Source organism: Salvelinus fontinalis, chromosome 6 (assembly GCF_029448725.1).
Source record: "Salvelinus fontinalis isolate EN_2023a chromosome 6, ASM2944872v1, whole genome shotgun sequence".
In the NCBI taxonomy this organism is placed as follows: Eukaryota; Metazoa; Chordata; class Actinopteri; order Salmoniformes; family Salmonidae; genus Salvelinus; species Salvelinus fontinalis.
In genome coordinates, this window is record NC_074670.1 from 50,036,831 (window position 1) to 50,059,367 (window position 22,537).

Genomic DNA, 22,537 nt, shown 5'->3' on the forward strand with positions numbered 1-22,537 from the left:
TTGGCTGGGGTACAACGGGACGGCGGGCGGGCGTAGGGGGCTGTTTTGTGACACAGAGAGAGAGTGAGAGAGAGAGAGAGAGAGAGGGCCTAGGTTCTGGAATGTTCCCGGCCAAATGTTTGGGTCCTGGGTCTCCATGCTACAGCGCAGGGCCAGTGGGCCTGGTGGCAGGCGGCTGCAGGCACCACACTGTGCAGCTGAACTCCAGTCAACCCCGCCGAATACCTCCGCCTGGGCAGGAAATGGAAATATTGTGCAGTATTGGCATGCCGATGGCCAATCTATCACAGGGCCGGCAAGGGGACGGCCCATAAGGGGAGGCGCTCTGTAGATCAGAGATGGGCCGCTGGGATAGGGTTCAAAGGTAAACAGGAGAAACTTGAGCTAAAGAAAGAGGATCTGGCTCCTTGCAGGGGGCCACGCCCAAACCAACCACCATCACCCAGACCTGGCTCACCCCTCGCCCCTGCCACCCAACAGGGGCTCCCCTCTACCCCCCTAAAAGTGTCCAATCTCCTGTTTCTACAAGCCAGCCCTGTCTCCAACATGTTTGCTATGAAAAATGGCTCTTTTTAAAGACATACTTCCGCTGAGAGGGTCTAAGTTCTAAAACCGTGTTGCTCTAGTCTGTTGAAGGCTGAATTCAAGTGTGCCTCTTAACAATTATCACACTGTGTAACACTTTGCAACTCTACAAGGGTGAAAATAGGTCAGGGATTTGTTAGGGAATTTAATTAGACACTATGGACAAGACTTGGTCTGTATGATGTAACAAGTGTCTATTTTTCTCCATCAACTGCTGCTTTCCGTTTCTCAGTAAACTATTCCTTTAAAGCCACCCAGCTGCTCACTAGCCTATATCCTCTGGATAAAAAAACCGTACGTTAAAACAGTATCTGACGATGCAGCAGCTCATATTGCATAATAGTTTACGCCTCAACGTAAATGCGCACATCGTACCAGGAAATGAAAAGACGACTGCGGATCTTCAAGGGATAGGATGGTTGTGGATCAGATGATTATATAAAAGTATAATGTGCCCGTGTCACCAACGGATGATCGAGATGGTATGTCCGGTATCACTTTAAATGTTCACAACTCTCAGGATGGCGTATTTCTGCCTGCCGCTTATTTCCTGCTTGACCTTGTGAACTCGTCCGTGTGACCCGGAAAAATCACTTCCAATTCTCATCTTTTATTTTGATATGCCTGGGCTTGTTATGTATTACCCAGACAGGATGTGACATCACCGGGTCCAAACGTCAGGACGGGCTGTCTAGGATGTCCAGAACCCGTGCTGCTGGAGGATGCTTCCTCGCAGCGGGGTCCAGACAAGTGATGCTCGCTGGAGGATGTAGGATTGAACCAAGCAGGCGAGACAGAGGCACAGGAGACTGAGTGAGTCGCGTGCTGACTGAGCGCTTTTTAAAACCGGTCTACTTTCATCCACGCACAAGTTCAGATGCTATGCCACACTTTCCCCCTCTGTCTCACGCCGGTGATGCAGTAAACGAGAGTTGTTATGGAGACAAATAACGTCCATGGATGCCGCACTCTTTTGAGCCACGGACAGGGCTGTAATGTAAAGGGCGACAATATAATGTGCTGCAATTAGATCGAAAGGGAACATTGTCTATGTAACGACCTCAGCTTGAATGGCAGGTGCAATCGGCAGAAAACAGGGGGGGGGAGACGAGACTCAGAACAGCTGAACATCTTACCTAACTGTTCCGATTGTACTATAAATGTTATTGCGCATGTTGGAGCGATACTATGTGTTTTAAAAACGGAAATGTTTTCATATAAGAGATTGTCTTGAAACCCTAAGGATGCCAGAGGAATTTACGAACTAGTGATAGGAAAATGAACACCCCGTGTTGGGATGAGTTGGTGCATCTCCTCCTCCGCGGGACAGCAGGACGCTCTGAGCCTGATTCTTTCGTGTCTAGGCTCAAATTACTGCAGTCAGTCACGTGGTGTTTGTTATTGTCCGCCCTCTTTTAACTGAGGTAGGCTTCTGTAGTGTGTGGGGGGAGCTGTTTATTTCATAACACTCTAGTGGAATACTCGGATGTACTGCTGCACAAATCTACCAGGACACGAATTTGATTGGATAATGAAGTGATATGCAGATCATATGAATACATTTTCTCCAAATAGGCCTAAATATTTCATAATTTGAAAGTATTTGGATTATTTACACGAATGTACCACTGGGCACAGACGTCAATTCAACATTTTAAATTAAAATGAAATGACGTGGAAACAACGTTCATTCAACCAGTGTGTACCCAGTGGGTAGGCAATCCTATAAGAATTCCCTCATGATTTGCATGCATGGTATGGTATCCATTATTTAATTGAATATCTGGTATTTTATGGAATATTTTAACTAGGCTACTGATGCTGTGCGAATGGAGTAAACATTTCCATAACTGTAGAATAATGCGCATTGCCTCCTGCATACCACTGTATATGAATGTAGCCTATGTGTGTGATGCGTTCGTGCAGCGACCTATGGGATTAAGAGTGTGTATGACTCAAGCTGCTGTTGCCTGCTAGTCTGGAGTGATAGCTCTATTGTTCATGGCTTGCGTGTAGACAGGGTGCTTCATCTCCAGGTCGACTGTGGCAACTCGTGGCTCAGTTTGCCTACGTAGCTAGGAGCCCAGGGTGCCTGCTATGGAGTAGTGGGGGGGGGGGGCAGCCGGGCCAGGCCGGGCCAGGCCGGGCCAGGCCGGGCTAAGAGATGCTAAGGGTAGCAGTAGTAACTAAGAGCCTGGCCCTAGCATGGCCTATGGGCCCATCAGTAATTAGCCAGGCAGAGCCAGCGAGCAGGGCCATATATTCAGGCTGCTGAAAGGTCCCGGGAGGGGGGTCTATTGCCGGCCGACAGGTGCAAGAGGGAGGTAGGCGTCAGGAGCCAGGGGAATCGAAACTAGAGATGGGGGCGAAGAGGGTAGCGTCTGCGTCCCTGGGGTCAGATAGCTCCACATACCCCCTCCTCCCCCGTCCCTTGAGGGTCCGAAGCGAAAGCAAGTTCAAGAGCTTCTTCCTGCCCCAGCCACTTTGTGTGTGTGTGTGTGTGTTGGGGGGGTCAGGAGGATGTGTTATTGTGTATTATAATCATCATCTGTCTTGCTATATCTAGCTCAGTCAGGGTGGGGGGGATCAGGGTAGATCCACCATATATTCATTCATAACATTCCATTACTCACCGAAACAAATGCTCCAGTCCAAATGATTACAATCATTTGACATGATTTCACACATGTGATGATCTCACACTTTGTTCCAGTTCCATACATGATCAGGTTATTTTGTTCTTTGTTATAATCCCCATTGAGTAGGTAACTTGAAGTTTGATGGTGAAGTTGAAAGGCTTATTAAGGCTACTCGTCTTGCTGGGAAAAAAGGTACTGTATTGTTGCTGTGCAGTTTTTTTCTTCTCCCTGGCTGTTCTGCTTGAACTCCCTAATCCTGGTTACAGCCATTACAAATCCTGCTGTCTTGACGTGAGACTCCAGACAGGAGACTGGCTCTGTAACTTGGTTTCATTTAGCATTCCTTAGGGGTTTATGGGCAGGTGTTTACAATTACGGGCAGGATATTTATTGGGAACTTTAAAGGCATTTTTTTTTGCTTACCTCTCAATTAGACAAACACACACACGTTACACAAGTCGCGCGCATACTCACACACGTGCATGAGCGCACACGCACATACATACACAAACACACACATGCACACTTAATTTTTTTACTGTCTCTCAAGTAAAGAGAGAAAATCCCCTGGCCCGCTGTCCCTCTCTTCTTCTCTCTCTTCTCTTCTCTCTCTCTCTCACCAGTCCCCCTATTAGGCCAGGTCAGTATGTGATGTGGGTGGAAGGCAGGAAGGGATCTGTGACCTATAATTATGGGGGCTTAGCAGGAGCAGTGGCTCTTTGGCGCTTGGCTCAAATCAAGGTGCAGCCTGGAGTCTGGGGAGGCTGGGCGGCCACTGCCCCTCTGCAGCCCTCCATTCTGCAGCCTGGCTTGATTGCTGGCAGCTGGATGAGCCATGTCAAGTGGCAGCCTGGGAAATGTGAAATCCCCTGATAAAGCGCAGAGCCCCTAAAAAGCCATGAAGCTCTTGTAATGAAGAAAGTGATGGGGTTTGGGTGTGCTGAGCACGCAGGCAGCAGGGACTCACCACGCATGTGTGGTTTTGTGTGTGTGTGTGTTTGGGTGTGTAGAAAGAAAGATAAAGTGGAAGTTTAGTGTGTTTGTGTGTGCACCTATGCATGTGTGTGTGTGTGTGTGTGTGTGTGTGTGAGAGAGAGAGAGGAAGTCAGAGTGTGTGTACTTACTTAAACTTCCCTTTGCTCCCTGTGGAGCATAAGGCCGCTACAAGTCCATACCATGTGTGTTTGTGTACGGGTGTGTTTGTGTGCGTGTGGAGGAGGAGGAGAAAGAGAGTGGAAGTCAGAGTGCACACGCTTGACTCCTCTAATCCTGGATTTGGAAGGATCCACACATTTCCAGCAATGTAAATCCGGTAGTTAGGTCAGCCCTGCCACTGAGGTAGAGCTCAAATCTTCTCGGCTCACCCTCCAAGCCATGGAGGCATAATCATACTACACTGAATACCGGGTATGCCTCTCATGCACTACCATGCCCCTTTCCTTTCTAAACGACGTTAATACCCATGTATACCCTAATTTCAAGACCCACATTACAGTAAATACACTAAATACAATAAGTGAATACCTTCCTGAGAATAGTGGTGTAATTCCTGATATTAATGCAGGCGTTCCGCTTTAGAATGATTCCAGAGCTGCTGTAGCAGTTAAACGCATTCCTGGTTTTATGGAGGTCATTATTCCTGTTTCTTAATCACCACCTCAGCTTTTATAACCTCCCTCAGCCTCAGTGTGTGGCTGGAGGGAAGGAACCACATGTGGGCACAAACCAGGAAACACAGGCCCACAAGAATAGGCCCTCTCTCCCCGCCTCCCAGATCAAACAGTCTGGGCTCTGTAAGCTCAGTGGGCTGAACACAATAGGCAAATGGCACAGCGAGAAGTGTTCTGCTGCATTTGATTGATGCCTATGAGAAGGTAAAGGGGTACATTATTTTATATGATCCTGCTGGGGGTTGTCAAAGAGAGTATTATCGATGGATTTATGTGCAGAGAGCTGAATTCCCCACATACTGAAGGCTTCATGAGTCACCCTACTGAACATTTACCCTGGTCGTATTAGTTACATCTTCGGGCTAATAATATACACTACATGTCACATATAAGCGGTGAACATATGATTGGCCGTTAAGATGTAGGCGTTGGATGGAGTGATGATGCTCGGACTGTAGTTTGATGGATGAGTGGAAGGAAAGAGAGCAGCAGCTCTACAGTAACAGTGGCAGACTTGTGGTAGGCTCCATCCATCACCCTCTGCTTACACCGCTCTTTGTCCACCGACAACGGGGGAAAAGGTGGAGGGGGGGGGGGTGATTAAGCTGAGCGGATGTTTGTGGGAGCGGTGACGGCCGTGGTGATTCCCGCATAAATCCCAGCTAGCCAGACTCGTAACAGTTTATTGAAAGGGCATTAGCCTGGCCCTGGTTGAATAGGATCTATAATGTGTGAAGAGGCTTGTCTGCTCTGACCTGGTAGTAGGGGCTGATAGGGGCTCTTCTAGCAAACGGCTCTGCACTCTTAGCGACTAAATAAACCTTGCAGCCGGTTCGATGGGCGTCATGGGTGACGACATACGCTGCCAGGGGCCGACGTGCTTGACGCCATAGTTCACGGGGCAACAGCCGTACTTGACGTTGAGGAGTGGGAATGCGGAGGTAGCGGGGGCCAGTGTTTGTAGGGGAGAGGGGTAGAGATACACCCCTCCGCTTGTTTACCCTGCTCATGAGGGTCCCCTGCCTGCTGCCAGGGCACTTATCACCTTGGAGGAATGTGGGACCTGCGTGTTAAATTCCCCTTGACCCCCCGGGGGAGGAGGTAAGGGTGTTGGACCCGTGTCGGGGGAGTGGGGTGGCTGGGTGGGAGAGGAGGACCAGGGATGGTGGTCCAGGTCCGGGGGGGGGGGGATTCCTCGATCTGCCAGTGCTTCTCTCCATCCTCCAGCTCCACATCAGCCCTCCGACCGACAAGGCAAACAGGATTTGCATCCATGGTGTATTTGCAATGCAAATGGTTTCCCTCCCTCCTCATTTGATTTGGAGACTCATCCCAGGGCAGGCCTCACACCGTGTACATAGACAGGACCAGGGTTTCGAGTGCACACAAGACCCAGACAAGAGAAAAGGCGAGAAGACATCTTGTTTAGCTGCCTCAGGTACCTAACTACCAGACTGATGCGTTTGCTTGCTCTCCTCAGATATTAGCTAGGTAATTTTATGAAAAGTTTGTCTTTTTATTTATTTATTGTTATTTCACCTTTATTTAACTAGGTAGGCTAGTTGAGAACAAGTTCTCATTTACAACTGCGACCTGACCAAGATAAAGCAAAGCAGTGCGACACAAACAACAACACAGAGTTACACATGGAATATCAAACATACAGTCAATAATACAATAGAAAAGTCTATGTACAGTGTGTGCAAATGAAGTAGGATAAGGGAGGTAAGGCAATGAATAGGCCACAGTGGCTAAATAAATGACAATAAAGCAATTAAACATTGGAGTGATAAATGTGCAGAAGATGAGTCTGCAAGTAGAGATACTGGGGTGCAAAGGAGCAAAATAAATAACAGTATGGGGATAGGGTAGTTGGATGGGCTATTTACAGATGGGCTATGTACAGGTGCAGTGATCTGTGAGCTGCTCTGACAGCTGGTGCTTAAAGCTAGTGAGGGAGATATGAGTCTCCAGCTTCAGTGATTTTTGCAGTTCGTTCCAGTCATTGGCAGCAGAGACCTGGAAGGAAAGGCGGCCAAAGAAGGAATTGGCTTTGGGGGTGACCAGTGAAATATACCTGCTGGAGCGCGTGCTATGGGTGGGTGCTGCTATGGTGACCAGTGAGCTGACATAAGGCGGGGCTTTACCTAGCAAAGACTTATAGATGACTTGGAGCCAGTGGGTTTGGCGACCAATATGAAGCGAGGGCCAGCCAATGAGAGCAAACAGGTCGCAGTGGTGGGTAGTATATGGGGCTTTGGTGACAAAACGGATGGCACTGTGATAGACCGCATCCAATTTGCTGATTAGAGTGTTGGAGGCTATTTTGTAAATGACATCACCGAAGTCAAGGATCAGTAGGATAGTCAGTTTTACGAGGGTATGTTTGGCAGCATGAGTGAAGGATGCTTTGCTGCGAAATAGGAAGCCGATTCTATATTTAATTTTGGATTGGAGATGCTTAATGTGAGTCTGGAAGGAGAGTTTACAGTCTAACCAAACACCTAGGTATTTGTAGTTGTCCACATATTCTAAGTCCGAACCGTCCAGTGTAGTGATGCTGGACGGGCGGGGAGGTGCGGGCAGCGATTGGTTGAAGAGCATGCATTTAGTTTTACTTGCATTTAAGAGGAGTTGGAGGCCACGGAAGGAGAGTTGTATGGCATTGAAGCTCGTCTGGAGGTTAGTTAACACAGTGTCCAAAGAAGGGACAGAAATATACAGAATGGTGTCGTCTGCGTAGAGGTGGATCAGAGAATCACCAGCAGCAAGAGTGACATCATTTATGTATACAGAGAAAAGAGTCGGCCCGAGGTTTGAACCCTGTGGTAACCCCATAGAGACTGCCAGAGGTCCGGACAACAGGCCCTCCGATTTGACACAATGAACTCTGTCTGAGAAGTAGTTGGTGAACAGTGCGAGGCAGTCATTTGAGCAACCAAGGCTGTTGAGTGTGCCGATAAGAATGTGGTGATTGACAGAGTTGAAAGCCTTGGCCAGGTCGATGAATACAGCTGCACAGTATTGTCTCTTATCGATGGAGGTTATGATATCGTTTAGGACCTTAAGCGTGGCTGAGGTGCACCCATAACCAGCTCGGAAACCAGATTGCATAACAACAGTTGTTTGCCACGTAAAAATGTTACGGTGTAATTAAAAAAATATGTTTTTGCCCAAACACTGGCATACTTTGAAGGCTTGAGCCATCTGCACTTTGAATGTGTTTGTTTGTGTCAAGGTGTTTTTAGTACACAAGTGTAAATCATATCTTTACAAGTGTACCGGTAAAGGCTGACCGTTATTCTCTGTGTCTGTGTGGTGTGTGTATGTGTGTGTGTGTGTGTGTGTGTGTGTTTATGTTTGATGGTGTTTATGTGTGTGGGGGCTCCAATGTGGCACTGATGGTCTATTACAGTTACTGAAGGTGTTAGTCCAGGAGTGTGTATGTCTGTGTGTGTCTGGTGCCGTCTAGTCCAGAAGATCTATTTCTCTCATATTTCGTTACTTCCCTTCCCTTCTCCCATGTCTAATGTAGAAACAATTGTGGTTGGCTGACATGAGCATATATCATGTGCAGGATGAACATACCGTACTGTACATGACACCCATGAAAATCAACGCTGCCCTGTACCCTCCTTTTCAGACTATGGGATCTATTTTTGGCTGGCGCTGAGGCGCAAGTGTCAAATGCACATTAGTTTGCAATTGCGCCATGTAAAAAATAGCGCACTGGCATTTTCCACCCCTTACACCAGGGTTGGCAATTTACCTGTCTAACACCAGTTTAGAGGTGGGAGGGGTGAAAATATTTTTAGATGTGTCCTTAAAACATGTGCTAATTTCAGTAAGCGCAACTAGAGATATGTAATACCGACCAAAACATGGTCTTAGCGGTAACGCAGTTGGTAATGGCATTGATTTTGATAGCAGAGGCGCACACAGTACTTATGCACATCACCAATGTTTTATTCAAATATCACGAGCAGAAAAACAGTCAAACCACATTCCCCTTTTTTATTTATATTGGACATTATCTTCGTCCAGCTTCGGTAAAAAGTTTTGACTCATCATGTGCGATGTCCATTGGGTGAAAGGTGTCAGTGACAGTAGGGAGCCTGTTTAGGCACATCATGTTATTTAAAAAGGCTCCTTATTGTTTTTCTTCTGCTTTTGTCTGTTGGACCTAACTGTCAAATCGCAATTCAGTGATGAATCCGCTTGTAGGCTATATTTGCCTTTCACGTGGCAATGTCACGGCTGGCCATATTTAACCTTTCAGCAGTGATATCTAAACTCAGCCAACAAAAATAAACGTTCTCTCTGTCAACTGCATTTATTTTCACCAAACTTAACATGTGTAAATATTTGTATGAACATAACAAGATTCAACAACTGAGACATAAACTTAAGTTCCACAGACATGTGACTAACAGAAATGGAATAATGTGTCCCTGAACAAAGGGGGGGGGGGGGGGGGGGGGTCAAAATCAAAAGTTAAAGTCAGTATCTGGTGTGGCCACCAGCTGCATTAAGTACTGCAGTGCATCTCCTCCTCACGGACTGTACCAGATTTGCCAGTTCTTGCTGTGAGATGTTACCCCACTCTTCCACCAAGGCACCTGCAAGTTCCCGGACATTTATACATTGCAATTTATTGCCCTGGCCACATCTGCAGTCCTCATGCCTCCTTGCAGCATGCCTAAGGCACGTTCACGCAGATGAGCAGGTACCCTGGGCATCTTTCTTTTGGTGTTTTTCAGAGGTAGTAGAAAGGCCTCTTTAGTGTCCTAAGTTTTCATAACTGTGACTTTAATTGCCTACGTCTGTAAGCTGTTAGTGTCTTAACGACTGTTCCGCTGGTGCATGTTCATTAATTGTTTATGGTTCATTGAACAAGCATGGGAAATAATGTTTAAACCCTTTACAATGAAGACCTGTGAAGTTATTTGGATTTTTCGGAATTATCTTTGAAAGACAGGGTCCTGAAAAAGGGATGTTTCTTTTTTTGCTGAGTTTATATACAGTACCAGTCAAAAGTTTGGACACACTTACTCATTCAAGGGTTTTTCTTTATTTTTACTATTTTCTACATTGTAGAAAAATAGTGAAGACATCAAAACGATTAAATAACACATATGGAATCATGTAGTAACCAAAAAAGTGTTTAACAAATCAAAATATATTTATATTTAAAATTCTTCAAAGTAGCCACCCTTTGTCTTGATGACAGTTTTGCACACCCTTGGCATTCTCTCAAACAGCTTCATGAGGAATGCTTTTCCAAACAGTCTTGAAGGAGTTCTTACATATGCTGAGCACTTGTTGGCTGCTTTTCCTTCACTCTGCGGTCCAACTCATCCCAAACCATCCAAATTGGGTTGAGGTCGGGAAATTGTGGAGGCCAGGTCATCTGATGCAGCACTCCATCACTCTCCTTCTTAGTCAAATAGCCCTTACACAGCCTAGAGGTGTGTTGGTCATTGTCCTGTTGAAAAATAACCGATAGTCCCACTAAGCGCAAACCAGAAGGGATGGTGTATTGCTGCAGAATGGTGTGGTAGCCATGTTGGTTAAGTGTGCCTTGAATTCTAAATAAATCACTGACAGTGTCACCAGCAAAGCGCCCCACACCACCGCACCTCCTCCTCCATGCTTCACGGTGGGAACCACCCATGCGGAGATCATCCGTTCACCTACTCTGCGTCTCACAAAGACATGGCGGTTGCAACCAAAAATCTCTAATTTGTACTCATCAGACCAAAGAACAGATTTCCACCGGTCTAATGTCCATTGCTCGTGTTTCTTGGCCCAAGCAAGTCTCTTCTTATTATTGGTGTCCTTTAGTAGTGGTTTCTTTGCAGCAATTTGACCATGAAAGCCTGATTCACGCTGATTCAAGCCTGATTCTGTGAAGCATTTATTTGGGCTGAAATTTCTGAGGCTGGTAACTCTAATTAACTTATTCTCTGTAGCAGAGGTAACTCTGGGTCTTCCTTTCCTGTGGCGGTCCTCATCCGAGCCCGTTTCATCATAGCGCTTGATGGTTTTTGCGACTTCACTTGAAGTTCTTGAAATTTTCCACATTGACTGCTTCATGTCTTAAAGTATTGATCGACGGTCATTTCTCTTCGCTTATTTGAGCTGTTCTTGCCATAATATGGACTTGGTCTTTTAGCAAATAGGGTTATATTTTGTATACCACCCCGACCTTGTCACAACACAACTGATTGACTCAAACACATTAAGAAGGAAAGTAATTCCATAAATTAACTTTTAAAATGGCACACCTGTTAATTGAGATGCATGCCAGGTGACTACCTCATGAAACTTGTTGAGAGAATGCAAAGCTGTCATCAAGGCAAAGGGTGGCTACTTTGAAGAATCTCAAATATAAAATATATTTTTATTTGTTTAAAAGAATTGTTGGTTACTACATGGTTCCATATGTGTTATTTCATAGTTTTGATGTCTTCACTATTATTCTACAATGTAGAAAATAGTAAAAATAAAGAAAACCTGGAATGAGTAGATGTGTCCAAACGTTTGACTGGTATTAAAAGGTCGACCGATTATGATTTTTCAACGCAGATACGGATTATTGGAGGACCAAAAAAAGCCGATTAATCGGCCGATTTTTATATATATATTTCTAATAATGACAAATACAACAATACTGAAAGAACACTTATTTTAACTTAATATAATTCATCAATAAAATCAATTTAGTCTCAAATAAATAATGAAACATGTTCAATTTGGATTAAATAATGCTTGAAGCACAACGAAGAGCTGCTGGCAAATGCACGAAAGTGCAGCTTGAATGAATGCTTACGAGCCTGCTGCTGCCTACCACCGCTCAGACAGACTGCTCTATCAAATCATAGACTTAATTATAATATAATAACACACAGAAATACAAGACTTAGGTCATTAATATGGTCAAATCTGGAAACTATAATTTCGAAAACAAAACGTTTATTCTTTCAGTGAAATAGGGAACCGTTACGTATTTTATCTAACGGGTGGCATCCATCAGTCTAAATATTGCTGTTACATTGCACAACCTTCAATGTTATGTCATAATTATGTAAAATTCTGGCAAATTAATTAAGGTCTTTGTTAGGAAGAAATGGTCTTCACACAGTTCGCAACGAGCCAGGCAGCCCAAACTGCTGCATATTTCCTGACTCTGCTTGCACTGAACGCAAGAGAAGTGACACAATTTCCCTAGTTAAAAGAAATTCATGTTAGCAGGCAATTTTAACTAAATGTGCAGATTAAAAATATATACTTGTGTATTGATTTTAAGACAGGCATTGATGTTTATGGTTAGGTACATTGGTGCAACGACAGTGCTTTTTTCGTGAATGCGCTTGTTAAATCACCCGTTTGGCGAAGTAGGCTGTGATTCAATGACAAATTAACAGGCACCGCATCGATTATATGCAACGCAGGACAAGCTAGATAAACTAGTAATATCATCAACCATGTGTAGTTAACTAGTGGTTATGTTAAGATTGATTGTTTTTTATAAGATAAGTTTAATGCCAGCTAGCACCTTACCATGGCTCCTTGCTGCACTCGCATAACAGGTAGTCAGCCTGCCACGCAGTCTCCTCGAGGAGTGCAATGTAATCTGCCATTATCGGTGTCCAAAAATGCAGATTACCGATTGTTATGAAAACTAGAAATCGGCCCTAATTATTCAGCCATTCCGATTTAATCGGTCGACCTCTAACTGGTACTGTATGTTTGGGGGCAGTATAACGGTGAGTGGACATTCCCCCTTTCTCTTTTTATTGGATATTTTTCCAGCTCTTTTTCCACCCTCCATAGTGTGTTGTTTTAGGTCTAATATTATGTGCCCACAGGGAGCAATTATGGTACCTGTAACTGTATTTGGACGTTTAAAACAAGTTTATTTTTATTTTATTAGACTTTGATTGGAATTATTCACCTTTTTTAGGTCTTATCAATAGTGGATTTAATCTGTCTTAATGACAGTGTTGGGCATGTCCATGGCTCAGACATAATACATTTTGTAGACATAGTAGGCCTTTTTCAGTGTGAATGCTGTGTTTAACAATATCTTTCCATGCTGAAGCCATTAAATTACTCAGAACAATGTGGATTGCAAACATGTTCAACAAAGTTACCTGATATGAAAATGGGGTCGCGGGAGAATTTCCAAAATCCTGGTAAAAAAAAATGACTGTCATAATATCGTCTTTGTCTCTCAAAATCATTGTAATGTGGTTAACCTTAAAAATCGAAATGGAAATGATTCAAATCTAAAAGTTAAAATTCAACCAGAGAGCGCCCTTAGATTGTGGGAAAAGACGCACTTGACCGCTGCACTTGAATCCTTTCCATGGTGAATGACTAAACCCTCTACGCTATGAAACCACACACTAATGCAGACTGATTTCACCGGCTGCAAGTGAAATGCTGAAAACAATGTGTGGGGAGGCAGAAACTCACATCAGTACCTTGGTCAGGTAACACTGTGAAACTCTTATGCTCTCTAAATAGATGTTAGCTGAAGGCAGAGATGCCCATGCATTGACTTTCGTTTGCTAACTGTTGGGGGATGCTATTCACGATGACGTATTGTTCTGCCTCTCGATTCCCGAGCATGAAACGGCACAGGGGATGTTCAGTGTGCTGTGTGGCTATATTGACAAAAAACTGATTACATGGATCGAATGATGGGCTTTTGCACAGATGGGGCTCAATCTATCATGGAACGGTGGGCAGGCCTCTGCACTCTCGTTATGAATGTGTCTCCCTCTGTCATATGGACGCATTGTATGATACACCCACTGAGCTATAATGGATACACCGAGAGCAACTGGAAGCAGATTGGCTGATTGCAGAATTTGGAGATATGCAGCAGGTAACTTTGATTGTAAACTACACTACATGACCAAAGGTATGTGGACACCTGCTCGTCGAAAATCTCATTCCAAAATCATGGCATCAATATGGAGTTGGTTTTCCCTTTGCTGCTACATCAGCCTCCACTCTTCTGGGAAGGCTTTCCATTAGACGTTGGAACATTGCTGTGGGGACATCCTTCCATTCAGCAACAAGAGCATTAGTGAGGTCAGGCACTGATGTTGGGCGATTAGACCTGACTCGCAGTCAGCGTTCCAATTCATCCCATAGGTGTTTGATGGGGTTGAGGTCAGGGCTTTGTGCAGGCCAGTAAAGTTCTTCCACACCGAGCTCGACAAACCATTTCTGTATGGACCTTGCTTTGTGCACGGGGGCATTTTCATGCTGAAACAAGAAAGGGCCTTCCCCAAACTGTTGCCACAAAGTTGGAAGCACAGAATTGTCTAGAATATCATTGTATGCTGTTGCGTTAAGATTTCCCTTCACTGGAACTAAGGGGCCTGGCCCGAACCATGAAAAACAACCCCAGACCAATATTCCTCCTCCACCACACTTTACAGTTGGCACTATGCATTGGGGCAGGAAGCGTTCTACTGGTATCCAATGGTGAATTGTGATTCATCACTCCAGAGTCCGATGGCGGCGAGCTTTGCACCACTCCAGCCGAAGCTTGGCATTGTGCATTGTGACCTTAGGCTTTTGTGCGGCTTCTCGGCCATGGAAACCCATTTCATGAAGCTCCCAACGAACAGTTATTGTGCTGATGTTGCTTCCGGAGGCCGTTTGGAACTCGGCAGTGAGTGTTGCAACCGAGGACAGATGATTTTTATGCGCTACAAGTTTCAGCACTCGGCGGTCCTGTTCTGTGAGCTTGTGGCCTACCACTTTGCAGCTGAGCCGTTGTTGCTCCTAGACGTTTCCACTTCACAATAACAGCACTTACAGTTGACCGGGGCACCTCTAGCAAGCCAGAAATTTGATGAACTAACTTATTGGAAAGGTGGCATCCTATAATGGCAGGTAGCCTAGTGGTTAGAGTGTTGGACTAGTAACCGAAAGGTTGCAAGATCGAATCCCCGAGCTGACAAGGTTAAAAATCTGTCATTCTGCCGCTGAACAAGGCAGTTAACCCACTGTTCCTAGGCCGTCATTGAAACTAAGAATTTGTTCTTAACTGACTTGCCTAGTTAAATAAATGATGTTGCCACGTTGAAAGTCACTGAGCTCTTCAGTAAGGCCATTCCACTGCCAGTGTTTGTCTATGGAGATTGCATGGCTGTGTACTTGGTGTTATACACCTGTCAGCAATGGGTGTGGTAGAACTACCCAAATCCATCAATTTGAAGGGGTGTCCACATACTTTTCTATATATAGTGTATGTGGAGATATGGGATCAGAGCATGACAATGATCTATTTCACACCGAGGCTTGGTGGTTATTGAGTAGGAGTGTTGGAAAGATTTTTCGAATTGAGAGAGGAACTTTTGTCATTCACAATTAATGTAAAAAACAGACTTTGTTGACTTTGTGTGTAGTGAAAATAAAATGTATCTCCTTGCCTATGAACGGTGCATTCGGAAAGTATTCAGACCCCTTCCCTTTGTCCACATTTTGTTACGCTACACCCTTATTCTAAAATGGATTAAATTAAACATTTTCCTCATCAATCTACAGACAATACCCTTTAATGACAAAGCGAAAACAGGTTTTTGGAAATGTTTGCAAATGTATAAAAAAGAGAAAAAATAAGTAACAGATTTACATAAGTATTCTGACCCTTTGCTATGAGACTCGAAATTGAGCTCCGGTGCATCCTGTTTCCATTGATCATCCTTGAGATGTTTCTACAACTTGATTGGAGTCCACCTGTGGTAGATTCAATTGATTGGACATGATTTGGAAAGGAACACACCTGTCTATATAAAGTCCCACAGTTGTCAGTGCATGTCAGAGCAAAAACCAAGCCACAAGATCAAAGCAATTGTCCGTAGAGCTCTGAAACAGATCTGGGGAAGGGTATCAAAAAAATCTACAGCATTGAAGTTCCCCAAGAACACAGTGGAACCACCAAGACTCTTCCTAGAGCTGGCTGCCCGGCCAAACTGAGCAATCGGGGGAGAGGTGCTTTGGTCAGGGAGGTGACCAAGAACCCAATGGTCATTCTGACAGAGCTCCAGAGTTCCTCTGTGGAGACGAGAGAACCATCCAGAAGGACAACCATCTCTGCAGCACTCCTCCAATCAGGCCTTTATGGTAGAGTGGCCAGACGGAAGCCACTCCTCCGTAAAAGGCACATGACAGCCCGCTTGGAGTTTGCCAAAAGGCACCTAAAGGACTCTCAGACCATGAGAAACAAGATTCTCTGGTCTGATGAACCCAAGATTAAACTCTTTGACCTGAATTCCATGAGTCACTTCTGGAGGAAACTTGGCACCATCCCTACGGTGAAGCATGGTGGTGGCAGCATGTGCGGATGTTTTTCAGCGGCAGGGACGTGGAGACTAGTCAGGATTGAGGGAAAGATGAACGGAGCAAAGTACAGAGAGACCTTGATGAGAACTTGCTCCAGAGCGCTCAGAACCTCAGACTGGGGCGAAGGTTCACCTTCCAACAGGACAACGACCCTAAGAACACAGCCAAGACAATGTAGAAGTGGCTTTGGGACAAGTCTCTGAATGTCCTTGAGTGGCCCAGCCAGAGCCCGGACTTGGACCCGATCGAACATCCCTGGTGAGACCTGAAAATAGCTGTGCAGCGACGCTCACCATCCAACCTGACAGAGCTTGAGAGTATCTGCAGTAAGGAATGTGAGAAACTCCCAAAATACAGTTGTGCCAAGCCTGTAGCATCATACCCAAGAAGACTAGAGACTTTAATTGTTGCCAAAGGTGCTTCAACAAAGTACTGAGTAAAGGGTCTGAATACTTATGTAAATGTGGTATTTTATTTTTAATACATTTCCAAAAATATTGGGTATTGTGTGTAGATTGATGAGGTTAAAAAACAATTTAAGCAATATTAGAATAAGGCTGTAACGTAACAAAATGTGGGAAAAGTCAAGGGATCTGAATACTTTACGAATTCACTGTAACAGACAGCATGCAGGGAAAATACAAAAACATTCTACAGATGAATGACTGAATCAGCGAAATCTATTTAACTGTTATCCTGGCTCAGTTGACATGCCGGTAAGTGAAATCTAACAGCTGATCGAGCTGTCATGTGACCAAATGCTGCAGACAACTCATTCACGGGTCACTATGGAGGAGTTTTGATTCCTGATTTAAAGGGAATACTGTGCCGTCTCCCTCCGAGCATTAAAACTCATGGAACACTGATTCAGTGCTGTCGTTCGCATTAAAAAACAAATATCGATCCAGGTTGGATGTGACAGGAAAGATGAGGTGCACACTGTCAACCACGCCCCCTGACTTTGAGAAGCTCTGACGACACCTATCTCATTTTTGGTGGTGAGATAAGAAAAAATATGTCATTCTAATTAGCAATTGACTGTCCTAGCCCCACATAAAAAAGATATGATAGTGAGTTGAGAATACTGTTAAAAAGTTTTGCAATTGACTGCCATAGCCCCAATTAAAAAAGTAAACATTGGTTGTGGGGTCTAGCCTCGATACACCTGCAACTTATTTATTAATCAAAACCCAGCCCTTTCGTGCCACCACCAGCTACTGTACCCATAATTATGTTTGTGAAAGTAGCAAAAGTCTTACTGACACCCTCCAACCGTGTGCTACCAGGGTTAACCAGAGTGCTACCAGGGTTAAGATTTACATTTTTATATTCTCTTCGACAGCTATTAAGTGGTCTGCTGAAGATGCTGTGCAGCAAAAAAAACAAGGTACAATTATGAGAAAAACATTTCTTTCTAGTCATGATGGTAGACAGTGTTGACTGATAGCTAGGCGTGCTTTAGCTTGTTGCTCAGTTTGAGGCCAGGGAAAGTGGTCATACTAAAGTCTCTCTCCTCATCTAACCTCAGTTCTCCTCTAGACCAGCCACTGCTCTCCGCTGTGCTGTGTCCTGAGCACTCTGTGTTAAGCTGGCTCATTCATTAACTCTGCTATGTGGGCAGCCACCCTTGAACACGAAGCCTAAACACATTGTGACAAACCAGAGTATCCCCGCAGTGTCATCAGATCACCTCGCCACTTTCAATTAGTGCCAGTCCAACACCACCTCTCCTTTAAGACCACAGAGGGTCCTCACATAGTAGACCTGGTCTCCGCCCACTGACCTGTCCCTGTGCAGTAGGGTGAAGTTAACTCTTGGCACTGATCTAAGGTTACTTTTGTGTGTCTCTCTCTAATGGTTAAGGTTAGGATTTGGGGATAGGAAGCCGATCCTACTACCAGAAGCTGTCCCGGAAGACCCTCTGTTTTCATTATTTATTTACAGGCAGGCAGCCAACACCCACCCTGTCTTATGAGGACCCCAGTCCCTAAACATAGGAGTGACAGTCGAGTATGGGACCCTCCTGGATTCAGTCAAGCCCCCCTGCCCCACCTACTCACCAGGAGGTGAACTTCACCGTTGTCATGGAAATGCACTTTCCCTCTTCCCTAATGCCCCTCCCACCGTTGTGGCTCTCTCTGCTCTCCCCAAACTGCACAGTAATGGCCGTGGGTTGAGGGGATTTTTAGTAACTCTGCATGTAGTGTACAGTACAGTACAGTACCCTATAGTGACTCTATATCCAGGAATGCATTAGTCCCAAGGACTTTATATAATGAATGATTTCTTTATGTGCTTTCTGCCTTTAAAATCAGGTCAGATGTGGATTTGATGAAATCTGTTTACTGTATATTCAGTTTTGCTTCCCTTTGCATGTTTTTCTTTTGGTTTAGAATAGCAGAAGTTACAGTAGCAAAATTATTCTGGTTATTTTGCTGTAGTTAAAGATTAATAGAAGCAAACATACTACTTCCAAAGTGAACTCCTCATACTGATCTGGTCTGTCTGACTGGAGAGATTGGCTTCGCACACTTCTGTCTGCCTGTGTGTGCACACTGCACACTCACTAGACTAGAGCTCTCATTCAGACTCACACACACCCATTCACACAAGCTCACACATGTGTACACACACACACATACACTCACAACACACCCATGCAGTCTGACCAGCCACACTCGCATGCACGCTCACGAGAGAATAATAGAGCGAGAGGGATTGCATGGAAGATGACTAACAGGGAAATCTTAAGGTTACTTGCGTAACCCCAGTTCTCTGATGTAAGGATGGAGATACGGAAGTTTACATACACTTAGGTTGGAGTCATTAAAAGTCGTTTTTCAACCACTCCACAAATCTCTTGTTAACAAAAGTCGGCTAGGACATCTACTTTGTGCATGACACAAGTCATTTTTCCAGCAATTGTTTACAGACAGGTTATTTCACTTATAATTCACTGTATCACAATTCCAGTGGGTCAGAAGTTCACGTACACTAAGTTGACTGTGCCTTTAAACAGCTTGGAAAATTCCAGAAAATGATGTCATGGCTTTAGAAGCTTCGGATAGGCTAATTGACATCATTTGAGTCAATTGGAGGTGTACCTGTGGATGTATTTCAAGGCCTACCTTCAAACTCAGTGCTTCTTTGCTTGACATCATGGGAAAATCAAAAGAAATCAGCCAAGACCTCAGAAAAAAAATTGTAGACCTCCACAAGTCTGGTTCATCCTTGGGAGCAATTTCCAAACGCCTGAAGGTACCACGTTCATCTGTACAAACAATAGTACGCAAGTATAAACACCATGAGACCACACAGCAGTCACACCGCTCAGGAAGGAGACTCGTTCTGTCTCCTAGAGATGAACGTACTTTGGTGCGAAAAGTGCAAATCAATCCCAGAACAACAGCAAAGGACCGTGTGAAGATAATGGAGGAAACAGGTACAAAAGTATCTATATCCACAGTAAAACGAGTCCTATATCGACATAACCATAACCTGCTCCAAAACCACCATAAAAAAGCCAGACTACAGTTTGCAACTGCACATGGGGACAAAGATCATACTTTTTGGAGAAATGTCCTATGGTCTGATGAAACAAAAATAGAACTGTTTGGCCATAAGGATCATAATTATGTTTGGAGGAAGGAGGAGGCTTGCAAGCCGAAGAAAACCATCCCAACCGTGAAGTACAGGGGTGGCAGCATCATGTTGTGGGGGTGCTTTGCTGCAGGAGGGACTGGTTCACTTCACAAAATAGATGGCATCATGAGGCAGGAGAATTATGTGGATATATTAAAGCAACATCTCAAGACATCAATCAGGAAGTTAAAGCTTGGTCGCAAATTGGTCTTTCAAATGGACAATGACCCCAAGCATACTTCCAACGTTGTGGCAAAATGGCTTAAGGACAACAAAGTCAAGGCATTGGAGTGGCCATCACAAAGCCCTGTGACCTCAATCCCAAAGAAAATTTGTGGGCAGAACTGAAAAAGCATGTGTGAGCAAGGAGGCCTACAAACCTGACTCCGTTACACCAGCTCTGTCAGGAGGAATGGGCCAAAATTCACCTAACTTATTGTGGGAAGCTTGTGGAAGGCTACCTGAAACGTTTGACCCAAGTTAAACAATTTAAAGGCAATGCTACCAAATACTAATTGAGTGTATGTAAACTTCTGACCCACTGGGAATGTGATGAAAGAAATAAAAGCTGAAATAAATAATTCTCTCTACGATTATACTGACATTTCACATTCTTAAAATAAAGTGGTGATCCTAATTGACCAAAGATAGGGAATTTTTACTAGGATTAAATGTCAGGAATTGTGATATTGTGAATGTATTTGGCTAAGGTGTATGTAAACTTTTGACTTCAACTGTATGTCACATGTGGGGGTCCGCTAGGACCTCCTGCTCTCTCTGAAGTACCTACCAAAAGTGTCTGTTGCAGACAGACAGGTAGAGTGACAAATGAGGTGAGACTATCAATTCCATAAAATGAGCCATTCTCCCGCCATTTGGTTATCAGATATCAGAACACTGGGTTTACACAAGTAACCTTAAAATCTCTTTAAATGTTTTGTTTTGATATCTCACATGTGGGGATGTGGCCAACTCGTAGAAAGAGAAATTGGCGTGCTCAGGTCAAATTTTTGTAGTGACAACAGGTATTTGGGTACCGGGTTCAAAAGGTAAATACTTAAAGAAAGGATAAACCTGCACTCACTGAAATATTCTTTAAGTTTTAATTTATTTTGTTTAGCAGCAGGGGTCAGAACAAACGGATGCGTCTCAGTGGCAGCCTTCGTTAGCGTTTCATATCAGCCAACTCCCATATTGCAAATGCTCCTTGAAGCCAGGCAAGTCCCAACATCAGTCCCAGCATTAGTCCTGAAACTAAGTATGCATCGAAAGGTGCAGAGACAACCCAACGGGGAAAAGCCTCATAACAAAGTGAGGGGAAGCTCAATACAAGGCACATACAAGCTCAGTATAATGAGATATGCCCCAAAAACAGTGCCCAAAATATAAACTCCTCTGTAGTAGAGTGCCCGTTCAGGCCCCTCCGAAAGCTGTCACCGTCGTCATTATAAATCAGTATAATGGTCCCCAGGATCCGGCAGGACATCTTCGAATAGAGAAGGGTCCACCATCTTCCGAGGGTGGTTGCCCAATGAGCGAAGAGCATGACACCCTTGCCCGAGCTCTCCTATAATCCAAGTAGATGAGGACCGCACGTATTGGACAACAACGGGGACACCTTTCTAGGGAAGGCGACAGGCGAAAAGCCATAGGTTCCAATTTATGACAATGGGAAAAAGTCGACCCAGGCCAAGGATGGGGTTAGGTACATTAAACTGAAAACCCCCTGGGCATAACACGGCGCAAACCGTGGCTGGTAGAGCACAGTCCACTCAGGAACTCCAAGGGCAGTAGTAAAGTGAAAGATGGAGGAATCTCCACGCTTTTCAGCGGCTAGTAGATGCTGCGAAAGGATCTCAAGAACAATAGACATGTCCCAGGATGAGCTAACGGCTTAGAGACTGGGTGTAAGCGACGTGCCCCCCTTAGAGATGACACAACAATTATGGTAAACTGTACAGCTGTCGGGGCCTTGGCAGGCCGAGAAAGAGGCTAAAGGACCTTAACAGCGATGAACCTTCTGTCTGTACAAAAGATCCTGCAAGGAGCATGGGACCACGGAAAACAGAGTGTAGGAAGGAACGGTATAGTCCCACCACTTCTCCACTGTAAAACAGAGAGCATGCATTGGGGTTGGCACTCTTTTCCAAGAGTGTAAAAGCCCTGTATGATGACTGATTGCCGACTGGAGAATCACTGGTCATCGAGGAGCTCTAAGATGAAGAGGGAAACCATCCGGCATTACACAGTTTTCCTGGGACTGTCAGATCTTCCACCCCAAACGCTGTGGTCACCATGTTTTGGGATGGGAGCTCTCCGGGCCTTCATAGGATCGTTGCTTCTAACAGGCTTTAGCAAGTCAGTCTGGATAGATGCCGGAATTGGGCTCTCTCGGGACATAGCAGCCAGCGACATGATGTAAAACATCCAGCAATATAGCAAAAGGCCATAGGCATGGGGAAAAAGGGCCACAGTGGATGGCGAAAGACAAATTGCTGTCTTGCTCTGTGTGTTGGTGAGATCGGAGGGATGGCCGACATGCTGACTTCTGCCACTGGCTGAAAACCTGAGAAGGCGCCGGGGGGAGAGCCTGAGGGCGGGAGGCACGTGGGTGGAACAAAAAGTCTGACT

At 44.8% G+C, this 22,537-nt stretch overlaps 1 long non-coding RNA gene across 2 annotated transcripts in view; it reads left to right on the plus strand.

Annotated features, from left to right (window-relative positions):
- Positions 1-946: 946 nt before the first annotated feature.
- The window catches only part of LOC129858028 (uncharacterized), a 133,849-nt gene continuing 112,258 nt past the window's right edge, over positions 947-22,537 (plus strand). The window contains exon 1 of one of the 2 annotated variants that reach the window (XR_008759974.1): positions 947-1,398. This is a non-coding gene — a long non-coding RNA (uncharacterized LOC129858028). The remainder of the gene's footprint in view (positions 1,399-22,537) is intronic. The other variant, XR_008759975.1, reaches the window with a different exon arrangement.